The sequence below is a fragment of the Ambystoma mexicanum genome, chromosome 1q, assembly GCF_040938575.1.
Source record: "Ambystoma mexicanum isolate Mex_15411 chromosome 1q, UKY_AmexF1_1, whole genome shotgun sequence".
Lineage (NCBI taxonomy): Eukaryota > Metazoa > Chordata > Amphibia > Caudata > Ambystomatidae > Ambystoma > Ambystoma mexicanum.
This window is the reverse complement of record NC_090922.1, coordinates 1293163553-1293183161: the sequence shown is the minus strand read 5'-3', so window position 1 is coordinate 1293183161 and position 19609 is coordinate 1293163553.

Sequence of the window (19609 nt, the reverse complement as noted above, 5' to 3'; positions counted from 1 at the left end):
GGACCAATACAAACTGGCTTTTACCTTTGGGGGCCAGCAGTACACATGGACCCAGACTCCCTTCGGATACCTCAACTCTGGCAATGAGTTCAACATTTTCCTACACAAGGCCATGCCCGACCTGGGTGCAAGGGGTAACTTGGCTTATGTAGATGATGTCCTCATCAAAAGTTCATCTGTGGAGGAACATATAGCGGAGATCCGTTATGTTCTGACACAGTTGAGGGCCGCCGGAGCAAAACTTTCCTTTCAGAAAGCACAGTGGTGTAGAACCCGTGTTAATTTCTTGGGGCATGAGATTACTCCTCAGGGTCTCTGTCCCCAGGAAAAGAAAGTGGAAGCACTTAAGAAACTGAAAGACCCCACAACTCTGCGGGAACTAAGGAGCCTCCTTGGACTGACTAATTACAGCAGAAAGTTCATTGAGGGCTACGCAGAGATCACCAGACCCCTGATTCATCTCTTGAAGGGGGTGTAAATAAGTGGGAATGGGGTACAGAACAATCCCAGGCAGTAAGACAGCTCAAAATAAGCCTCTCACAAGCGCCCTACCCTGTCAGAAACAAGGAGTTTTTTCTGGAGACAGGGTTCTCTAATACGTGCTTGACGGCAGTATTATACCAAAAGCATGACAAGGTCAATAAAGTAATCTCCTATGCGAGCAAAACATTATCCTCTGTGGAGGAAAAATTTAACGATTGTGAGAAGGCACTCCTGGCAACGGTGTGGGCATTGAAGAATTACCGCCCGTTCATCCAGGGGGAACACATCATAGTGGAGACTCCACACCAGCCTCTGCAATATCTCCAAAATGACAGAATCCGAGCTGGAAATGTGAGTAATTCCCGAATTACTTCCTGGATTCTGTCAATGCAAGGCTTTCTTGTGGAGGTCAGATATGGCCAAAACAAGAAGAATCCCCTCGCGCAAGGTCTGGCTGACTTGCATGATTGTGCCAGAGAAAACTGTCTCGAGGACGATAGTCTAAAAATCAAAGACAACATGGAGGCATACCTTAATTCCCCACACAAAGTCTTTGAAGAAGACAAGTGTGAGGGGATGCCCACTGTCTATGTGGATGGATGTTCTTACCACGTTGACAACAACGGGGAGAAAGAACTGGTGGCCGGCGTAGGGAATGCATGGGTGAAGGAGTTACCAGAACCCTCCGCTGGGTGCAAAATTGGTCCCCGAAGTAGTCAGGTGGCAGAGTTGATGGCTGTGCATCAGGCCATCCTCACTGCTGTCCAACATCAACTCCACAAACTGGTCATAATCACAGATTCGGATTATGTAAGGAACGGGTTCGTGGAGCACGTGGTTAATTGGAAAACCAGAGCCATGTTATGTGCTAAAACAAACCCTTGAAACATGGGAAGTTAATCCAAAATATTGATGATCTGGTCACAGTGAATGGGATGACCATCTACTGGAAAGAGTTCAAGGGTCATTCCAAAGTAGAGGGACCAGACAAAACTGGAAATGACTTAGCTGATCAGCTGGCCAAAACCGGGGCCATCCAAGGGAATCTAATAGAGATTGAGTCCCTGTTGGGGGAAATCAGGTCACTGCTATCACTAGGTCCCAGACAAATGCTCACAATGATCTTTCAACTACACAATGGAGTAAGGAGACCCCAGATGCTGATTTGATTATGGCTCAAAAGGATGATCCAATAATTGGTAACTTTTACCAACACATTGAGGACCCTGAGAACTTTCCCCTGACGGATACCGATTACATTGGGAAAGAGGACCTTACAGTGTTGATGAAATGTCCAAAGATGTTCCGAATCCAAGACGGTTTGTTGGTAAGGAAATCCTAAACTGGCCATGATCAGTGGGTGGTCCCTAGCTCATTCCGAAGCCTTATGTTAAGTCACGCCCATGATGCGGCAACCGCCGGTCATAGGGGGTTTCATACAACACTTGAAATCTTAAGAGAGGTTGCATACTGGCCACACATGGGGCAGGACCTCGACCAATACTTGAAGGGGTGTCTTGTGTGTGCACAATTTCAGCCAACATCCCTCACACACCGGGCACCGCTCCAAAAGAGGGGGATGACACTGCCATGGTCAGATTTGCAAATCGACTTCATAGGCCCCGTGATTCGCTCGTCTAGGGGAAACAAGTACATGTAGACGGTCACATGCTTGTTTGCCAAGTGGGTGGAATGTCTCCCGGCCCCAAACTGCAAGGCAGAAACTGCAGCTGCCCTGATGATAAACCACATCTTCTCTCGATTCGGTCTACCTCAAAGGATTGAGTCAGACAGAGGTAGCCATTTTACCAGCGAAGTAATTACTAAGATGTGGGAGATACTGGGGGTCAAAAAGAAGCTACATATTGCTTACCGGCCAGCTTCTTCTGGGGCAGTAGAACGCTACAACCAGACCATTGTGAGCATATTAAAACAGTTTGTGGCAGATTCTGGGCCAAGTTGGGATATCCAATTACCTCTGGTCCTAATGGCCATCAGATCTACCCCTTCATCTGCAACTAAAATTTCACCATTTGAGCTGATTACTGGACACAAGATGGTGCTTCCCCAGCATTTGCTCTACAGAACCCAAGAGCAGATGTTGATCAATGCCGCCACAACTCAGAAGTATGTGGAGAATTTGAGGAAACACCTCCAACATGCATTTGCCTATGCTCAGCGGAATCTAGAAAGATCAGCCGAGAGTATGAAAACGCACGATTTGAAAACCACCAGGAAGGACTATAATGTGGGAGACCGGGTCTATCTATACAATTTCCAAAGGAACCAGGCCAAACAGCGAACATTTTTGCCTACATGGAAGGGACCGTTTGAAATTGTAGATAAGATCTCCCCAGTTGCCTACAAGATCCGCCTCCCCAAAGGTAGTTTGGCGGAAGGGGAAGCCAAGTGGGTCCATATAAATCAGTTAAAGTGTTGCCATCCCAGGCATACTCTGCAGCAACTGGAGGAGTCCTCTGCAATACCAGATGGGACCGCTCCAGAGTAATTCAGTTCCAACCCTAAAATATCCCACATATAGTCTCTAAAATATTATGATTCTTGAATGAAATTGTCTTCTAATTATATCTTGTTTTTTTGAAAATAAGATTGTAAATGTGTATTGATTTATAAAATGTATATGCCGCCCCACTATATCAATAGTGGTGGAGAAATGTCTACGAATAGGTATTGCCGCTTTGCTTTGTCATCCTAGGAGAAAGAAAACCTGGAGACTGACCACAGAAGACGACCTTGGGACCGGGAGCAAAGATCCGAGGGGCCTGAGGTACCGCCCAATACTCCCATCAGGACCGGCGAGGAGAACCGATCAATCCACCCTGATGGAGGAAAAGATGCTGAACTTTGTCATCTGCGGAATCGGAAGAAGATGATACGGACATCCCAACGCGTGGATCAAAACATCCTTTGCACCCGACTCCCCCTCGACTCGAAATCAAAGTGTAGTTGGGCGGGGGGGCTTGTTGGGTGTCCTGACCCACGTTTGGACTATTATGCTGCAACATTTGGTGCTGTGGGTTTAGGAAATCCAAGATGGCGGAAAAGCCCACATTTGCACCAGGATCCAGGAAAACCGCACAGTTTTTGCGCAAACCAAAATGGTCGCCTGACCTACCACCCACCAGTGCGAGCGTGATGGGGCAGGATTGCCATGAGTGGAATGCGTGCCAAAGGAAAAACAGCAGTGCCTGTAAGCTCAAAAGCGCTTTTGAAATCACCTTTGTTTCTCTGAAATGCAAGCTAAAAATGCCTATTTTAAACATTGCAAGATGTTCAAAAATCTCACTGAACACCAGCAGACATTTGGCAGAATGAAGTCTTGTGTGCATACAAAATCTGGAAAGAGAAAGAGCCTAAAATAATGTCCATAATGAAACTGGCTGAGCTGTGGATGTCAGCAGCCTAAGTTAAATTGGACAGAAAGACACTAAAATCTAAATGTTTAAAATAAATGAGTGACCTACTGTTGAGTGTCACATAGTTTGCAACTGTTAAATGTCATATTTTGAACTTAGAATCAGCGTTCTAGCTGCATGTGTAAAAATTGTAAGTTTTATTTGGATGAAGAAAAACTGGGAACAAAAGTGACATTTAGCTGAAGCCTGGCTTAAAGAGATTGAATTCTGCCTGACAACTACCCCCGACGGAAGTTGAAACTTGCTCAACAAGTGTTCCCAACCCTGGCCTGCATTCTCCTGCCCTCACCAAAGGGAGATGACACCTCTCTGATTGGATTAGGTGAGGAGCAGCTGGGGACTGCGGGAAACTGAACAATGAGCCTTCCTTGGCTCAGGCAAATGTTAAATATTGGGGGGTCGTAAATGGCTTCCTCTTGAGAGAAACTGGGAGGGGCAGTGTCTCTGTGAGCAACTTGAGTTGGAGGAAGTGGACAAACCAAAAATTCCACCATGTACTTTGGGAAACCACACCCCCCTGGGCCAGAGCATAATTTTAAAAAGATGGATAATTCATAGTACGGACTTGTCAAAATTATATAAATAATATCATCATTCTGGTGATTTTTCTGTGCACATTTTAAGAGGTGTTAGGACTCTGTACCATGTTCTGAGGCAAAATCCCATGAATTATGGAGATTGCAGACACGGGGTTCACGCTAGAAAAATTTAAATTTACTGGAATATGTGTAGAAAGGTGGTGTACATCTGTGTAATTTTTGGTAAGAATCCAATATTGGTAAACCAACTAAAAATGAAAATAAGTTGCCATTTTTTAACCCTGGCTCTTAGAAACATCAGAGTTGGAACAGAGACCTACCTGAAGTAATATATGATATGTACATGTAATGTCAACCACTTGTGTATTTGGGAAATATGTTTAGTTATGAAAATGATTTTCTAAGGTAAAAGCAAAGGGGAGTGTTCTTTCTTCGGAGCCATAAACATGACACCCGATGACATAGGATGACTCACTGCTCCCTTCTCAAATCAGATGAAAGAGAAATCCTTGACCTATCAAATCATGAGTGGGTTGGGCATAGAAAGTTAGCATCCACACCCACTTTCAAAAGACATAAAAAGAGCCACTGGAAGCCGGACAGGGACATTCATTTTCCAACCTTCAACTGAATTCCTGCACAGCACGCTGACGGAGAACTCCAGATGCCAGAACTCCAGAGATCCAGACTAACTCCAGAACAAAAACACCAAAGAGCTGAACTCTTCAGCAGGCCTCAAAATCTTTTGCAAACTATTCAACCGCCGGGCTGTGCGGTTTGCTGCTTGCTAAGAGTCCTGTGTATCCAGAATAGAACCAGTACCCAGAAAGCAGTGCGGTATCCAGAATCCACTTGATCCAGACCAGCAGAACCAGAGACCCAGACCAGACCGCTGTGAACAGAACCAGTGCCTGATTGACCCGCCGAGCAGAGAGAACCACAGCTAAACTTGTTGACCAGATCTGTGACAAGGCCATTCCTTCCAAATTTATAGTGTGAGTACCCAGCTAGAACTGTGCAGAACCCATCTCTTAGCTTAAAATAATCTGATTCAAAACATTTGAACCTGTTTAGAACGGCATTATAAGAAATTGTGTGTTCCTCCTGTTGATTCAAACCTTTCAAAGCGCATCTGTCATTCCGAAACTGTAATTTCAATTCTGAAAAACTACCTTTACAAAATCGTCTGTATCTTTGGAACCGTGCATCCTAGGAACGTAATTGCGCTCGACGCACTTAAAAAAAAGTGCCGCGATTTGACATTTTGCTTCATTTCAACCACGTGTAGAAAGATCTGTCCTTTGCTTCCATTACTGAAATCCCTTTTCAACCTGATAATCCCTCATTAATCATTGTTAGTGTGGACCTGAACTGATTTAAAGTATCTCTCGCTCACCCTGAACCTCTAGAGGGAATTAAAATCAATTTTAGCATATTTCACTCCCTTGCAAATCACCTGAAAGTCTTTCGCCTGTGTTTCAAAATCATCCCTGGTGCTATAAACTTGCTAGGGGGTAACTGAATTCGTATTGTACTGTGATTGTATTCCTGAAGACTGTGTGTGTTACTTCCATCTCCTTACATTGCATAGGAGGGAGTGAATTGTCAGAGAAAAAGTGATCATATTATCTTTTGCTGAAATCATATCAAGTTTATTTCGGTACTGCCTTTTATTCATCTTTGCATCTCCTTGAAACCATAAAGCATTCTCAGCTACCTTATCCACTATACTACTCCTAAGTAATTAAACCAGTGTGCTAGTATAACATCATCCATTGTTGATCACTGTCATATGTCTAAGTGTGATATCAAATATTAAATTATTATAAAAGTGTGATATATATATATATATATATATTGTTTAATTTTTCAAATAAACCTTTTTAATTTGCAAAACAAACCTACTTCTTGGCTCAGTGGGGTCAGGGGGATTCTAAGAGAGGGGCGTTATACAAGGGTTCATCATCCAGATTATAACTTGTCATATAATATATAAATAAGGGCTTCCCTTGTGCAATCCCAGACAAGGCACTGACTTAGTGGGAATGCTTGATTGGAGTCATTAACAATGCCTTTTTTCTGTTCTTTTCTCTTTTCCTTAGGAAGCGGCGTGCCGGGATGGGAATGACACTGCCGAAGATGCCCGCAGAACAGAAGGAGCGATGAATGATGGGCAGAAGCGCCAAAAGGTAAGGCTGTTCCTAACGGTGTTCTTGTTCTCGCAGGAGGTGAGCGCAGAAGAAAGATGCAGGCCTACTGGAGACCGATCCAAACACGGTGAGTGTCACACTGCAGGTGCAGAAAACGCAAAGCATGTTTCTCAGCCTGGGTGTGGCTTAAATAGTCTCTGGGTATTCCAGGTGCCTCTGGGCTAAAAGACTAGACCGCACATGCAGTTCTGGGAACCGAAATATGTGGGGGCATCCATCTTGTCCCCATCAATGCACTACAAGTCCAATCCCCAATGTTATCCTATCGGAGTGAGTGTGTCTGGTGCCACAAGCGCCAAGTCGGACTCCAAGTGGGTCTTTGGAGGGATGGAGAGGCCCTCTAGGGCCATGTAGGTGATTGTGGCCTGGCTCCAGCCTGACATCTTGGAGGGCTGGGGACATGAGGGGCAGGAATCATGACACAAGCACAATGCAGGAAGAGCCTCCTTGCATGAACACTGGCAGTCACAGCGCCTCCCTGCTGTGCACGCATAGTAAGTTTAAGACTTGGTTGCTTCGGCCGTAGTGATGTGCAGTAGTGGATAGAATTCGGCGCCCCGGTGTATTCGTTTGTACACAGCCTCATTATTCCAAAGCTGCAAGCACTGTTGCATTAAAGCAGTGTCTCCCTATAAGGGGGATGCACTGCAGACCTTGAAGGCCTGAGAGGTTACAGAGAAGAAGTACTGAGGCGGCCGAGGCTGGGTCGCAATACGCAGGTGCAGGAACAGCACTAGCTGGACAAAGGGTGTGTATGGGAGGAAATATCCATTGTTCTGGGAACAATCCCCATTCGACGGGGCGCTGATGCTTACAAAGCCAAGGCCATGGCCTAGCCAACAGGCTGGTGTGGGACGCTTTACAAGTAGCCAGTCCTACTTGCACTACTGAATATTCAGCCTATGAGGGGGACATTGCAGTATAGAGGCACCCAAACATGGGAAGTGCGGGCCGCAGAAGCACCGTTTTTGAGTTTGCTGGGTAGCTCACAGTGTAAAAGGAGAGGAAGGGGGCTGCAGAAGTTGTGTCCGCCGGGGAGGTCGATCGAGTACAAACATTGCCCATGTGATGCGCTGCGGTGGCGGAGGTGGCTTGCAAAGCGTATTTGAGAGCAGAAGTGACATAGAGGAGCCTCAGTGTAGAAAAGCATGCACCGCACTTACCAGAAACCTAGGCGAGAAGACTGGCCAGATTGAGCCTACCCTGAGTACAATAACAGTACTGCTGGCCAGAGGGATTACGACCGGAAGACGAGGACACAGACAACAAGTGCACCCAGTGTGATCTCCTGAACGGAACCTTAGGAGCAGGTCCCGAAAAGCTGCAACTTTAAGACAGACCTTAGGTGGCGAGTGGGTGTAAGCCAAAACGGAACTGATGGCAGGAAAAAGTAATAAAGTAAAAGGCAAGTAGACCACCATGGAAGCCTTCGCAAAGGGCCTGGAGGGCACAGTGGAGGGCAGCGGCAAGCATGGCGAAAAAGGACAAACCAAGACTCAAAAGGACACAGGGCCCATGGAAATCAGCTGATCCTAAAAGCTATAGCAGCTTCGCAGGCCACGTTAGAAGTTAAGATTGACGAAGTGAGGATTGATGTCGGCCTGTAGTGGCAAGATGACCGTGGACTAGCGGAGCGCACATTCAAGCTGGATAAGCAGGTGGAAGAAAACACCACTGACAGGAAGCAGATGTCAAAGGAAGTAGACATATTGAGACAAAAGGTGAATCTGCTGGAGGACAGGGTAGAGGATGCTGAAGGTCGGGCACGGTGAAACATAAGGATTGTTGGCCTATCGGAGGGAACGAAGGGGGCCGATCCCACCAATTATGTGGAAAATCTATTGCTGCAGTAGCTGGGAATCTGACTCTGGGGCTCACCATCAAATGTGCCCAACGATCCCTGGTGAGGAAGCCGCCACCAGGTGCCCCGCCAAGGCCCATAATAGCAAAGGTCCTCAACTATAAGGACAGGGAAAAGATTCTAGCATTATTCAGGAATGGGGGCGATATACAGAGGGCCTCTGCAAAGCTGGCTATATACCCCGACTTTACCTTCCAGTTGCAAAAAAGCCACGCACAATTCATTGCTACAAAAGTGAGACTAAAAAAAGCCGGAATTAAATATATGCTAATATACCATGCCAAGTTGAAAATAGTTCACAACGGAAAGACCTTGTTCTTTGAGATGCCAGCGGATGCACAAGACTGGATGGACAATGCTAAGATCCTACCACTCGAGGAGTGAGCATAGGAGGAAGAAAGGGGCGGAATGCCCAGCGGCAGCTATGAGATGTCCGGAACAGTTTGTACATTGAGACGTTGGGGGACTTGCCATGTCAGACTAATGTGAGACTACCTACTTAAGAAAGCGATAATAACTCTGAAGCCACAATAGGCAGCTAATTGCAGGAGCAATGAACACAAGACGCAAGAGAGGACACCGTCTACCACCCCATATCCTTTTTTGTTTACAGGAAGTGCTATTGTACCCACCTGCTGGTCACTAGGAGCCCAAGGAGCGGAAGCCGGAAGAGTCTAAGCATGCAATGCATTGCTGGACAGTTGCAGTTGGGGGAAGTTTTCTAACATGTTGGGAAGGTGTGGCGGGGGACGCAGGAGTGTAAGGAAAAACAAAGGGGAGCCTGTCTCAATAGAGAATATGCTACATGCTGTCCAGGGGAGATTGGGGTGCAGTCTTAAGGCTGCACTGGAAGGCTGGGTAACAGCACATGATGGATGAAGGGATAACAATTATGACATGGAATGTCTGAGGTCTAAACAACTATGTTAAACGGCTGAGGGTATTTGCGTACTTGAGAAGACAAAAGGTTGGGATAGCTCTGCAGCAGGAAACACACCTGAATGCACAAAAACGTAAGCAATTGGGAAGCTCTTGGGGGGGAAGATGGTGGACTCTATTCTTCTTTATTTTTTTTTTTGCGTTTTGTTTACAGAATATAAACCTTTACAAAAGAAACACAAAATACAGTTTTTATACAAAAGGAAGAATATTCAAATTTTTTAAATTAGAAATAAACAAAACAATTGAAACCTAATTTTACATTCAGTATATACAACATAACATCTGATATTAAGCCCTTAATCCTATTAACAGAAGTGTTGAATCATCACGTAAGTGGCTTTCCAGATGAGAACATACATACATTAGCAGCAATGTATAACTGTTGTCACTTCGAACATATTTTGCCTTTTTACAGGTAGCAAATAAGTCCTGAAGTCCTTCGTTAATTCAATTCCCCAAGGCATTCCAATTATTAGGATTGTGTGGCTGCAGGCAGATTACAAACATCATACAAAAATTTCACTACAGCCAATTTCAGTGCATTCAATTTGCCATAAAGCATATTCCACCAAAGATCTTCAATATCAACTCTTGAAGAATCATGAACAAATTTACCAAAAATTGCCAGACCCTGGGGGATTAATGCCTGACACTTCAGTAATAAATGCTTCAATGTTTCAGGTGTTTCAATACAGTGGCAAAAGCGACAGGGGATTCTCTGTGTAGTACCAGAGCGAGTTTCTAAAATTTCCCCTGTCAGTAGAACGTTGAAACGAAATCTCATGTATGCAGCCCTCCTTCTAGGGTCGGGGAATTTAATTAAGTATGACTGTGGAGTTGCAATTTTCTTTCCATCATAAATGAGCTGATTATAAATCCTGGCGGCCTCAACCCTTTCCATGGATTGGATCCAATCCAGGGATTGAAGTTTTTCCTTCACTATCATAGAATTAAGTATTAGAGTTTCCAATGTAAGAGAGATGGAATCAAGACAATTTAAGCAGTCTATTTGAAGGTTCAACAACCACTTTCATGTCGAGGAACCAGTTCTCAGTTTGCGACCCATAAGTGCATATAGAGTATTATCTTTGGCAATAATAAGATTCCGATATAGGGCTATTCTTCTCCACCTTATTTTATTGTCTAGTGAGAGAAGGCCCAACTCGAAATGGATAGCTGACATTGGAACACCCCTCGATAGACAGTAAAGTATTTTCTGCCAAATTTTAGATTCCAATTTGGCGGCCAAACAATGAGTTGGAAAAGGTAGAATTTCGAAACCATATAGAAGTTTAGGTATTACTTTGAGATTGTAAAACCTGATTACCGGGGGTCACTGAGTATTTACAGTATTTTGTAGCTACCTTTTGCATTTGATAGATCAGTTTGTCTACTTTATCAAGGTAATAATTCCAGTACATATGGATCGTAGAACCACTGAAAATCGGGAAACCCAAGTAGCAAAGAGATCTAACCTTAAGCAGTAAACAGCCCTCTATCCTCCATTTAAAATTGGGGTGTTTTCTCCTATTTGTTAGGGTAATTACAAAAGATTTCTTCCCGTTAATAACCAAGCCATTGTTTCCACATATTTCGAAAGGGCCACAAGTTTCCACTGAAGACCCACAGGGGTGGCATCAATCAAAAGAAGATCGTCAGCATAAGCTGGCCAAGATATTTTCCCACCCTCGATCCTTGGTGAGACAAGGGATGCTGCTGTTAAAGGCCCATCAACGTCCAATATATATAGGTTAAAAAGGGTGGGTCCAAACAAGCACCCCTGTATCAAACCATTACCTATTTGTATAAGCCGTGACAGATCCCCTGATAAATTTAATCGAATTTGAATAGCTGAATCTTCATGTAGGTGTATGAGAATGGTCAAGAGTCCCTGACGGGATCCCCATTAAAGCTAAATTAGACCACAATCTTACCCGGTCTACCTTGTCGAACGCAAGGGAAAGATCGATCGAGGCTAGATATATAGGTGTGGCAGCTTTCTTACACACCTTATCCAAAAGGAGAGTGAAAATTAAGCCCTTTATTTCAGTGCCCATCCCTTTTCGAAAGCCAAATTGTTGCATACGGAGTATCCGATTTATTTCAGCGCATTCCTCGATTTTCCGAAGGACTATTCCTGCAAATATTTTAGAGTCTGCGTCCATGATTGATATTGGACAGTAATTATATGGACACCTTTTGTCCCCGTTTTTTTATATATGGGAACAATATAAGAGATCCTCCAGGAGGAAGGGATAGAACGGGTCAAGATAATGTCTGAACATAATATATAGAGGGCCTTAGCCCAAAATTCAGGGTTTCTTTTCAGTGTACTATTGGTACACCCATATGGGCCAGCAGCTCGAGAAGTATTAGCACACTTGATCGGTTTTTCTATGTCCTCAACATCAAAATTACATGTCCAGTTTCCCATTTTAATTGATTCTAGACAATCTGTCATGGCAAACTTTCCTTCGTATAAAGTAGAGAAATGAGTAGCCCAGACGTCCTCTTGTACACATACAGTTTGTAGTATTACTTGTGTTTTTTCCAAAGAGTTTATTAACGTCCAAAATTGCCGGGCAGTTGAATCTCTTAATGCCTTTAACATTGCTGTATTGTATTTCTCCAGCATATACATCCTATAGGTTTTCAGCCAATTCTTTTTTGCTTGTTTGATAGAATGGATTGCCTTAACCTTTGTATCCTGATCTTGGTTAGATTTTTGGATTGCTCTGATATAGCGGTTTGTGTCATTTTGTTTTGCCCTTACCATAGGATCATAAATATGCACATGTTGGTGCCTTGAGTTTCCATTTTTTAAAGTTTTTACAGATCTAACATTTAGACATTTAACATATTCACAGATAAAGGAGACCGAAGATAATGTTAGTCTTGCGGACAATGGTTTGCAATGGTGCTCATAGAGAAAGGTGGTGTTTAATTTATCTATTTTACCATCATGCCATCCAATTCGGTTTCCCCTACATGATGCTATCACAGTCGTTGAAAGGGAATCCTGAGTTGGTTTAGCACAATACCAATTCAGTTAAGCCTCTAAAGTTCTATGATCGCTCGTGTAGGATTCACCCACACAGAAGTCAACACAGCAAGCTGCGAGTCTGTCTGAGAGAAACATGTGATCAATAACCGATTTTCTTATGCCATTTCACCATGTGTGCTCATTAGCAGAGGTTTCAAACACAGGATTCATTTGGGTAAGTCCCCAAGAATGGAAAGGTTTAGACCAGATGTGCCCCTGCATGGTTTTGCGGGAAGTGGAATAGGGTGCATCATCTATCGGTCGCGATTTACCCATAGATCTATAAGAGGTGGAACCCATCCTCTTATGCACCCCAACACCATAACTTATTTCCGAATTAAAGTCACCCAATACAATAATATCAAGACCTCTGTATTTGAGCAACATGTTCGAGAGGCAATCATTGATGGACGGAACGATGTTATCCATTGCATTTTTAGCGGGTTGTAATAAATATTCATTACCAGCATAAAAGTCAAACAATATGAATTCCTATACTCCAATACAATTACCAGAACACTACTTGTGATAGTGGGAGATTCCATTATTCATGTACCATTTGTTATTTTCACTGCTGTTAAGAGGCCCCCAGATGGTCTACCACGGGGCCCCATCATAGCAAATTAGTATCTACATTCAAATCCATCCAAATGAAGTGTCACAATCACAATGTTTCTTGGATACAAATCACCTCCATGGATTTAAGTTTTGTACAAACCACATTAGGGGCCATCAAGGTTGAATGGCCCCTAGAGTTCCATGAGAGGATTTGACAAAATTGTGTGGAATCAGTGCAACTAAAGTTTATGTTGCATGGTTTGGATTTCAGATGTAGATTTTCTCAGAGACTCTAAGTATTCAACTTATGCAAGAGGGGTCTTAATATGGTTAAACCCCACTATCCCATTTAAGAGACTGTGCACTAAGACTAATGATGAGGGGAGGATGGCTATATAACATGGCATGCTGAAAAATAGGGAGGTATGCATAGTCAACACTTACACGCCCAATCATGCCGCCGTATTTTTCAGGTCATTGTATGCACAGCTGGGCCCCTATAGGGTGGGAACTGTTATATGGGGTGGTGACTTTAATTGTACCCTGAATCCCACTATTGATCAGTCCGCCACTAAGCATAAAAGGCCAACCCCACTGGCTAAGGTCCTGAGCTCCCTCATGCAACATTTCCAGACCGGTCTGTAATGGGCAATGTCATTAGCAGAAAGGAAGGAGGCAATAGATATTGACTTGGGTGGCCTGAGCAAAGCTTGGAAGGTAGATGAAAGTGTGTGGGTGATTGCAAATGGACGAGATTAGGTTTGTGAAGTAGGAGGATTTGGGCAGAGTCCAGTGCAGAAGGTGGGGCCTGGGATTTGCACCAGCATCTCATGTCAGAGCGCATGTTTGTTTGTTTTGAGGGTCTAGACCTTAGGGGTGATCCGGGGTTGTATACGGGGGCAGGAAGCTGAGCATATGAGTGCAGGATAGTGTTGGTAAAAGCAAGTCACTAGTGTGTAATGACAGTCAGAAAAGCATGGTCAATGGAAGAGGAGAGAGGGCTTCATGTCATCAAGGTAAGGGAAAAGAGACTACTGCTTGAATTTCTTCTTGGTCATTGAAGAGCAGAAGGGTTGAAGTAGAGGCTGGAGGGACCAAGGCATTACATTGTCTAAGGGAAGAGGAGTCAGAGGAGAAGAGCAGAGTAGAGAGAAAGACAGTGTCATGAGAGTTGTCTCACTTTTTGCAAGATTCACTGGGTGAAGAGTGATTGATTGTGAAGGGAGTAGGAGTGGTCAGAAAAAAGGGAATTGAGTACAAGGCAGGGGAGGGTGTTAAGCCAGAATTTATATTTAGGGTATTATATGGTCACTGTTTGGGGCCTCTCAAAATTTTGCTCTCCCTCCTGCCCCTATCGTTTCTGGTTCCTTGATCTCTTTTTGGTTGCCACGACTTCCCCGGAGGTTCTCCTACCGTTATGTCCTTTTCTACATTGTATAAGGTACTTGATGAATTGACAAAGTACAAGGGGTGCCTCTCAGGCAGCCCATTTCTGCCCTAGCGTGATTGTGTCACTGGAAAGTGGTTTTAGGTAATATGTTGGTGGTAGCTGTGCTTTAATTTTGGCTTAGCCAATGGTGAAGGGCATTTTACCACATTTGTTGAACAATGTACCTTTTAGATAGCCATTGGTTTACCAATGGGAATTATTCAATCCTGCTCCCGGCATTTTGTTTTCTAGGGCTTCCCTTTGTCTAGGTGACCACGTACTAGGCTCAAAATGCCTGTTCTGACCATGTAGGCTTTTTATGAGGCTATCATGGTAAGCTCCATATTTGTATATTGAATGTAATGCACAATGCACACCTTGATGTAGATGTATGTAAATAGAATGATGTATAATTATGTGGTATTAGTTATAATGAATAATGGAAAATACAGGTGCAGGGAGAAAATTCAGCTGTGCAAATATACCATGGAAAAAATCTGAGGCCAAAGGAAACCAAACTTTTTAATGTAAATAGAAATAAAATATTACCAAGAGTAGTATATTTTTGTCAAAAGATATACAAATATATAATTAAGGCGGCGTGGCTAAGAGGCCATGGAGTAGGACGTGTCTCCTCCATGGCTCCTGCTGATCTGTAATGATCCTAGGAAAAATAATGGAGTAAGAACCGTGTGTTTGAGCTCACAAACAGAAGAAAGGATACATGAAGGTGCCTGGCACATTCAGGAGCAGATTGGAGGCTGGACGGGGAGAACGTTCAAATAATGGGCGAATGACAAGTTTGTATCCTGATTGAAAAACTGAAACAAGATGGCCGGCGCAAACAAAGGACTGATCTGCAATTGAAAGTGACACGGAGGGTTGCAGAGATAGGCTGGGAGCTTGTATGCTCCAGCTGGCAGTCTGGAAGCAGGCCTGCAGGCAAAGATAATTGAAGAAGTAGATACCGTAACAAGGGGGTGCTGGTTGACACAGCGGTGCGGGAGAGTTGGAGTGGCACTGCAGCAAGGCGGAGATAGTGGTGTGAGGCCGGTGCCCCACAGGTGTACGGGGTACACGCAGGAAAACAATGACGGTGGAGCTGGGCAGAGAGTCCTCCCAAGAGGTGTACGACAACAAAGCTAGGCGCCGTAGATGCATGGGGGAGAACGAGCGATGCCGCCTAAATGTAAAGTGTGGTACATATTCTAAAGCACTGCGGTGATAGTGCGTGCATCATAGCTGCCCCAGGCTTGAATGGAGAGGAGGAGCTGAAATGCAAACAGTGAAGCCGCAAGACAACAGTGGGGACTGGGTTCCCGAACGGCAAGCACAATGAGGGAAGAGCCTCCTTGCATGGACACTGGCAGTCACAGCGCCTCCCTGCTGAGCACGCATAGTAAGTTTAAGAAGTTTAAGACTTGGCTGCTTCGGCCGTGTGATCCCAACCACACTGATGTGCAGGAGTGGATAGAATTCAGCGCCCCGGTGTATTCGTTTGTACACAGCCTCATTATTCCAAAGCTGCATGCACTGCTGCATTAAAGTAGTGTCTCCCTATAAGGGGGATGCACTGCAGACCTTGAAGGCCTTAGAGCTTACAGAGAAGAAGTACTGAGGCGGCCGAGGCTGGGTCACAATATGCAGGTGCAGGAACAGCGCTAGCTGGACAAAGGGTGCGCGTGGGAGGAAAGGTCCATTCTTCTGGGAACAATCCCCGTTGTACGGGGCGCTGATGCTTACAAGGCCGTGGCCTCGCCAACAGGCTGGCGTGGACGCTTTACGAGTAGCCAGTCCTACTTGCACTACTAAATATTCAGCCTATGGGGGGAACATTGCAGTACAAAGGCATCCAAACGTGGGAAGTGCGGGCTGCAGAAGCACCGTTTTTGAGCTTGCTGGGTAAGCTCACAGTGTAAAAGGAGAGGAAGGGGGCTGCAGAAGCTGTGTCCACCTGGGAGGTCGACCGAGTACAAACATTGCCCATGTGACGTGCTGTCGTGGAGGAGGTGGCTTGCGAAGTGTATTTGAGAGCAGAAGTGACATAGAGGAGCCTCGGTGTAGAAAAGCATGCACCGCACTTACCAGAAACCTAGGCGAGAAGACTGGCCAGATTAGGCCTGCCCTTAGTACAATAACAGTACTGCTGGCCAGAGGGATTACAATCGGAAGACGAGGACACAGACAACATGTACACCCAGTGTGATCTCCTGAACGGAACCTTAGGAGTAGGTCCCGAAAAGCTGCAACTTTAAGATGGACCTTATGTGGCGAGTGGGTGCGAGCCAAAACGGAACTGATGGCAGGAAAAAGTAATAAAGTAAAAGGCAAGCAGACCACCATGGAAGCCCTCGCAAAGGGCCTGGAGGGCACAGTGGAGGACACCGTCAAGCATGGTGAAAAAGGACAAACCAAGAGTCAAAAGGACAACGCGGACCATGGAAATCAGCTGATCCTAAAAGCTATAGAAGCTTCGCAGGCCACGATAGAAGCTAAGATTGACGAAGTAAGGATTGATGTCGGCCTGTTGCGGCAAGATGACCGTGGACTAGCGGAGCGCACATCCAAGCTGGAGAAGCAGGTGGAAGAAAACACCACTGATTGGAAGCAGATGTCAAAGGAAGTAGACATATTGAGACAAAAGGTGAATCTGCTGGAGGACAGGGTAGAGGATGCTTAGGGTCGGGCACAGCGAAACAACATAAGGATTGTTGGCCTGTCGGAGCAAATGGAGGGGGCCGACCCCACCAATTATGTGGAAAATCTATTGCTGCAGTAGCTGGGAATCTGACGCAGGGGCTCACCATCAAATGTGCCCAATGCTCCCTGGAGAGGAAGCCGCCACCGGGTGCCCCACCAAGGCCCAAAAAAAAAGGCCCTCAACTATAAGGACAGAGAAAAGATTCTAGCATTCTTCAGGAATGGGGGCGATATACAGAGTGCCTCTGCAAAGCTGGCTATATACCCGGACTATACATTCCAGTTGCAAAAAAGCCACGCACAATTCATCGCTACAAAAGCGAGACTAAAAAAAGCCAGAACTAAATATATGCTTATATACCATGCCAAGTAGAAAATAATTCACAACGGAAAGACCTTGTTCTTTGAGATGCCAGTTGATGCACAAGAGTGGATGGACAATGCTAAGATCCCACCACTCGAGGATTGAGCATAGGAGGAAGAAAGGGGCAGAATGCCCAGAGGCAGCTATGAGATGTCCGGAACAGTTTGTACATTGAGACGTTGGGGGACTTGCCATGTCGGACTAATGCTACCTACTTAGTAAAGCGATAATAATTCTGAAGCCACAATAGGCAGCTAATTGCAGGAGCAATGAACACAAGACGCAAGAGAGGACACTGTCTACCACCCCATATCCTTTTTTGTTTACAGGGTGCGCTATTGTACCCACCTGCTGGTCACTAGGAGCCCAAGGAGGGGAAGCCAGAAGAGTCTAAGCATGCAATGCATTGTTGGACAGTTGCAGTTGGGGGAAGTTTTGTAACATGTTGGAAAGTGTGGCGGGGGACGCAGGAGGGTAAGGAAAAACAAAGGAGAGCCTGTTACAATAAAGAATATGCTACACGCTGTGCGGGGGAGATTGCGGCGCAGTCTTAAGGGATAAGAATTATGACATGGAATGTCTTAGGTCTAAACAACTATGTTAAACGGCTGAGGGTATTTGCGTACTTGAAAAGACAAAAGGTTGGGATAGCTCTGTTGCAGGAAACACACCTGAATGCACAAAAACGTAAGAAATTGGGAAGCTCTTGGGGGAGAAGATGGTGGACTCTAGTATTCAACTTATGCAAGAGGGGTCTTAATGTGGGTAAACCCCACTATTCCATTCAAGAGACTGGGCACTAAGACTGAAGATGAGGGGAGGATAGCTATATCACATGGCATGCTGAAAAATAGGGAGGTATGAATAGTCAACACTTACACGCCCAATCATGATGCCGTATTTTTCAGGTCATCGTTGTCATGCATGCTGGACGCTACGCTCGTAGGACAGCGAGACCGTTCTACTCCAAATGGAGGCTATTCGATACGTTACCGGGAAAACGACGTTTACACTTTTCACGTCGCTAACTTCACGTGACTTTTGCTTCGTCACGTGAACTACGGTATTACGTATTTAAGCAGCGTAGAAACTTCACTCGCTGCTTCTGATCGTCTCTATTGGCGTTGTGTAGCTGAACCTCTGATCTACATCCTGGCATAATCCTACAGCTACTTTTGGGCCTTCGATAGCGTGTGTTCCGCCACACGCTGATTCCTGGAGCTATCCCTTCACGTGAAAATCCACACGCGCTCTTTGTCTTCACACGCGGCTGGCCAAGGCTGCGTGAATCCTGCTCGCGTGTAAAATCCACACGCGCTCTTCTGTCTTCACACGCGGCTGGTGCAGGGAGAAAATTCAGCTGTGCAAATATACCATGGAAAAAAAGTTCCCAATGAAGGGAACTTACATCCCCTGCACACTATCTGAGGCCAAAGGAAACCAAACTTTTTAATGTAAATAGAAATAAAATATTACCAAGAGTAGAATATATTTGTCAAAAGATATACAAATATATCATTGAGGCGGCGTGGCTAAGAGGCCATGGAGTAGGACGTGTCTCCTCCATGGCTCCTGCTGATCTGTAATGATCCTAGGAAAAGTAATGGAGTAATAACCGTGTGTTTGAGCTCACAAACAGAAGAAAGGATACATGAAGGTGCCGGGCACATTCAGGAGCAGATTGGAGGCTGGGCGGGGAGAACGTTCAAATAATGGGCGAATGACAAGTTTGTATCCTGATTGAAAAACTGAAACAAGATGGCCGGCGCAAACAAAGGACTGATCTGCAATTGAAAGTGACACAGAGGGTTGCAGAGATAGGCTGCGAGCTTATGTGCTCCAGCTGGCAGTCTGGAAGCAAGCCTGCGGGCAAAGATAATTGAAGAAGTGGATACTGTAACAAGGGGGTGCTGGTTGATACAGCGGTGCGGGAGAGTTGGAGTGGCACTGCAGCAACGCGGAGATAGCAGTGTGAGGTTGGTGCCCCGCAGGTGAACGGGGTACATGCAGGGAAACGATGACAGTGGAGCTGGGCAGAGAGTC